Raw genomic sequence first — 6,000 nt, forward strand, 5'->3', positions numbered from 1 at the left:
CACCTGACCTGTTTTCACTAGCAAGCAAGATGAGTGTCCAGATTATTTGAAGTCAGTGGTGCTTTGTGTTGTGTACATAGTAGTATCCCTCAAAGGGGATTTTTCATTTTGAATAAATGAGAACAGGGGAAGTGATGCATTCACTTATCTTGGCTGAGTCAAGTTTGAAGTATTGTTGGATCCTTAGAAAATGATATATGATCATCTAGAAGCAGGTTTTATAACCTAGGATTTCTATCCTTTTGGACAGGTTGTTATGATAGAGGTCAGCCGTTTTCAGGCTGGTGTTAAAGCAGGACTGAGTAAAGGCGCTTCAAGCTTTTAATAAACAAAGTCTTTGAGCCTGATCTACTACTGTGTCACTCCAGTTTACTTCTGGAGTAACCCAATTCAGTAAATGTTTTTATATTTCATATTAGCTTCAAACTGGAGCTGCTCATTGTTGAATCAAGCCCCGTGTTTAGATCGAGATAGAGAGAACTGCGTTTTTAAAAGTGCTGAAGTATTTGTTTATTTGTTTTGGAAGGTGTTTAAACATGTTAAGAAAAATTAGTTCTAGGCTGAATATTTGTATGACATGTTCTGCCTACAGCAAATTTCTGACTGAGCCACATATCTCTGAAAATAAGATTTAAAATGGGAATGTTTATGCAAGCCTTAACACTTGCGGTACCAGTACTTGCTGCCACAGTAATAAATAGAATAACAGAATCTTGCCCTATCATGTTGTATTTTTGACCTCTGTTTCATCTTGTGAAACAAAGTGATCCTTGAACATGAGGGCTATGAAGGTTTATCTGAACAGAAACATTTTCCAGATACTTGCAATAAAGCTCAATATGCTACATAACAGTAACCAATAAATAGATACATTATTCTAGTCCGTTTAAAGTGTCATCAGCTGTAATAAAAATCATCATTAAAAAAAAACCAGTAAAAGGTAACAATAATAGGGATCTTTCCTATGCTTTTGTCTAACACGCATCAGCTGATTGTTTCTAGAGAGCAACAGCACAAAAAAAACCAATAAGGAGTGCGGGAAATAAAGTTGTACTGTTATTAGCACATTGGAACATTTCTGGGTTCTGCCAAGGAGGCAGTTGGAGGTCAGGTATAGCAACTATAGAAGAGATGTCAAGGAGAGCTGAGCTTTATGCTGCTGCTCCCCTCTATTACTGCTGGTGCTCAGAACCCCTCCAGTGGTGCCAGTGGTTAAAGAATCATAGAATTTTCCAGGTTAGAAAAGACCTTCAAGATTATCAAGTCCAGTGTCAGCATAACCGTACTAGTAGGAGTTGTGCAGGAGGTAGCGAGAATGGGAAGACAGAGGCGTGTCTCTACATTTATGTCCCTGTGGCACCATACTGAGTCACCTCTGGATCTTTTGCATATGCTTTAGATTGTACTGCTGGAGCTATTGGATCATTCTTCAAGGTAATGGAAATTATACTGGGGAGCAAAGCCAGCCTCTTGAGACCCAGAGTAGCTGGAAGAGCAACATTTTGGCCTTTCCCTCTTTGTGCTCTGGGCTGCCTTTCTACAGCCAGGGATATCTGTCTGGGAGCCAGTATGGAGCACATTCATGTTTTCCAGTGTCATTAGCATCAATTAATATCCTCGTATTCTATTTTAGAATGAACAAAGCACTGTTAATGCCCAGAAAATAGATTTTCATCTATACAGTTATGCAAAAGTACACATGTGTATTTGTGACATCTGAACTCTGGGAGGATGGAGGTCCTCAGACACGGATCTGCAGTGAGAATGCACTTAAAGGTCTCTATTCCTAGATCAGATAATCAGCATAAAGAAGGTAACCTTATATTAGGTGAATGTCTTCAAGAAAATCTTATAACAACCACAAGTCAACAAAATTATAAAAGTGGGGTTTCTGTTACTATGTTTTCTCTGATAAAGCAGATAAATCCTAAGCAGAGTTAGGAGTTTCCTTGCTTGTTCTGCTCATATTTCACAAAAAAAAAACCCTTCACCTTTTGTCCTCACCCCACAGATGAAATCCCATCACACTCGGTCAGGTAATCTACTTTGATTTGGTTGCAAAGTGAAATCAATAATCTAATTTAAAAAACTTGCTGAAGGCAGGGAATCTCCCTCATACTGGGCATGCTATCAGGAAGAATCTGCCACTCTGTGAACAACCTGACCTCCAGCCTGCAAGGATAAGTAGCCCAAAAAAGCGTGAGGGATTTAGTAACAAAATCAAGTGAGAGAAGATTGTGATAAGAACTATGTACAGATACAGAGGAGTTATTAGGATTTTACCGCAGTTTTTCAGTTGAAAATTTTTCCCATAGATTTTCTATATAACTGAGCCAATATACATGGGAGGATATAAGGTATGTATAGATGAATAAGTTGCCACACTGAAAATGTAAGTAGCAGAGGACACACTGATTCTATTGCTTGGTTCACTGTACACAAAGGACAGTCAAAGTCATGGTGTCCCTCAAAAATCATGAGTTTCTTTGATCGTTGCTGAGAAAATGTCCATTTCCTTTTTCCAAAAGGCTGTCTCAGGCACTGCAGTGGAAGAAAGCCAAAGCAGATGAAGCTGAATGCCATATTTTGGGCTTCCCTCACTGAAAACAAAAACACACTGCTAGTCTGATGGCAGAGGAGAGCAGTTTTCATAATGGGAAGCCATGCTGTCCAACTTCCAGCCTATATCTGGCTCTTGTCCTTTAGAAAAGTAGTAAAATTGTTTTCCAAGTGTAGATTTGGAACACGTATGCTTTTTAATCATTTCTATCCATCTTTCAAATGTCCTTTTACATTCAAGGAGTGCAAGATTTCACAGGGTGACTCCATCTCCTGAAGCCTTAAAAATGTTCATTGATAGTCTCAGAGTAAGTGGCAGTGCTTGAGGGAACTGGGACATCTGAATATAAAGAAGAGTGCAAATTATAAGAAAAGAAGGGGGAAAAAAAACAACAAAAAAACCCAACAACAAACCATTCCCCCAGTCTTTATCAATCTGTAAATGATTACAGTAACATATTTATTGCTATGCAATCTTCACTTCTACTAACATCTTGTGGGAGGGTACAGAGTCCCATGTACTCCTATTGCAATTGCAGCCATTCAACCTGAATGGCCCCAAGGCAGTAACAGGAGTCCTGTTAAGCCACATAGCACGAGTTACAGGAGTGTCTGAACTCTGCATCTCCTTTACCTAACTTCCTTGCCTAACCCCCACTAAGTTCAGTGGAGTTAGGTATCCTCCTGTCTGCTATGACTCCAAGATCCTTCATACATTGCATCAGTTCCAGATGGATGTGCCAAGCTGACAATTAGTCAGAGCCACAAACAGGCGATGATACTTGATTCATCAGCACAAAGTCATCATTACAAGTCCCCTGGACATTCTACTAGGCAAATTCTGCCTTCATTTACCTAGTTGTAGAGTGTTAATCTGTTTTTGCTGAGCTGGTGTTGTGCTTGGTGATGATTTGGATGAACTTTGTTCTTAGGCCACACTCTGAATACACAAAAGGGTATTCTGTGGAGGCCTGAGTGATTGCTGGGAGTATGGGTCACTTTAATCTTAAAGGAAAACTGTGGTAGCATCAAACAGCACCATTCAATCTGTGGCTCCCACCCATGGTTGTAAAGAATGTTGCTGTCAACCAGGAGAAATTAAGAAGTTGCAGACTGACTTTAACAGGGAGAGCAAAGTATGACATTCATTACCTTGGGTATGCTTTGCTCAGTGTTAATGATGCTGAGAAAAGGTTGCATATCTGGGACAAATAAAGAAAAGTATGGAAAAAAAAAAAGATATGAAGAATCCCTAGAAACACAGTGAGACTGTGATCTCTCCATGAAGAATGGGGAGAATTGCTATTTTCCAGGTATTTGTTTTTTCCTGGTTTTGCTGCAATGAGGATCCCTGACCTGGATGCTCATGCTGTAGACCATTGATATCATCATTTCATGTGCCTACAATATATGCAAAAGCATGGCAAGTTCAGGGAGCTCCAAAGAGAGTTGACTGCAAACATCTGGAGCTCTTTCCAAAAGTGAAAGTGCAGGTTTGGGGAAGGTGAGGGCACCTACAGCAACATATGGCCATGGAGAACGTGGGAGTGACTGGCTCTGTTCAGGTATTCCTACTGGAGCACTGGGCTGATGTTTTCCAATCCACTGAGGGTCCCATGGACCTTCCCATCACAGGTGAAGCCAGCTGTCCCAGCTCACAAGAGTGCCCAACCTGAGATTGCTGTGGCCAGGGCTGCCTCAAGTGCTCACTGTGTGAAGGCAAACAGTGAGTTTGATGCACACTGATGGTGGACATCTGACATGTACCTGTCTCTTCAGCAGCCAGTTTTTGCTGCCTCAAGCTGCAGACATCTGGAATGAGTTGGGTGGGGTTGACTACATTTAAATACATGCTGTCTCAGGGTTTTCTATGCTTGTGCAGTATTAGGCTCTTTATGCTGGTAGAGGACATTGCAATAAGTTGAGCAAATCGGAAAGCCCACCTGGAAGGCAAAATCACTGCCATCCCCAATACACATTCTCCTGACATCCCACTTCAAGCCTGGTGCATAGGATTCTCTCTTGACCCCAGAGAAGCCTTGAGATGTGGGTGTATCCATAGGTCTAAGTATGTCATTAAGCCTGAGCCTGATAGCAGGCTCAATAGCATTTTATAAGAGTTGGAGCCAGGGAAATGTTAAATTTAAATCTGTTTATTTCTCTTTGATGCTGATAAAAGATGAACAATGCATAAAGCTTTGTTCTCTCTGGAGCAGGAAGCCAGCAACGAACTCAATTTCACCCGAGAGTAGCCAAGAAAATAAAAGGTGAATTTGACTTTGAAGCCTAAACACCAATCATAAAATATATGATATTATTGCAGCACATGTTTCCTCCAGGTGCTTGGAGAAGGTCGCTATAGCTGCAGTGTAAGAGATATCCTGTTGCCTCTCAGTTATTTCAGGTTGTACAACGCAACTACTCCTATTTATAACGTGTGAAAAGTTCAGCCACTGGGGTTTCTTGCCTGGCTGATTCTACTCTAATTTACAAGGAACATTAGTCTTGTGATTTACAGAACTACCAGATTCCCTGGGCAGGATTCCCCCCCTGAAGAAAACTTCTCACCCACAGTATGGCTGGGGCAGTTTCACCTGCCTGTGCCAGCTCCAGTCCAAGATCCTGCAAGAGGAGCAGGGCAGGCAGCAGACAGAGTGAGACAGGTGAAGCAGCATTCTTTACACAACAAATCACATTTCTGTTGGGTGAAAGGTATAACCCAGGTATACTCCAGCCAGCCCCCTGTCTCTTGTTTCCTTACTTCCAGGTACATCCCCTGAACACATGGGTTCTGGCCAGCCCCAAAATGAAATTGCAGGGCTGCATTTATGCCTTTTGGAAGCTCCGTATGGGGGAATTCATCAAATGGTTTGCACTTCTACAGCCCAAGAGCTTCTGTCTGCTCCTTTAAGGAGCCAAGGTGGAATGTCTCCATTCGGGAGCCTGAGTGTAAGGTCACCCATAGTAATGCATTACCACTGATTTAAACTTCATGCAAAAGTAGAGCAAGATGCCAGATCCCACAGTCTGCAATTCCTTGGGAACTAGATCTCCTATTTGGTTATGTGGTGTGGTGTCAGCACTGTACTTTGAGCAGGCAATGACTCTGGAGCAGCACCACACAAAGAACCTCATTTGGTGAGTCATTTGGCTGGCACAACACCTTTGATGACTTAATGACTTAAGAGAGTAACTACTTCTGGCCTAGGAATAAAGTAAAGGAGAGGGTAAGAGGAATCAGAGGTTTGGTTGTACCTCACACGCTTACAACAGCAGTCCTGCCTTCTCTTCCTCACCCCACTCCCTATGCTCCTCCCTGGCCTTCATGGAGCTAAGAAAGCAACAGGTTTTCGGTAGCTTTGATGTGGTGCAGCTGTATGCTGTCATATTTCAATTAGGTACTAAGAAGGATCTCTAGAAGGTATTAATATCATAGCTGAT

Source organism: Cyrtonyx montezumae, unplaced genomic scaffold (assembly GCF_038088225.1).
Source record: "Cyrtonyx montezumae isolate F1298 unplaced genomic scaffold, pur_monq_1.0 scaffold_0, whole genome shotgun sequence".
Taxonomy (NCBI): Eukaryota; Metazoa; Chordata; class Aves; order Galliformes; family Odontophoridae; genus Cyrtonyx; species Cyrtonyx montezumae.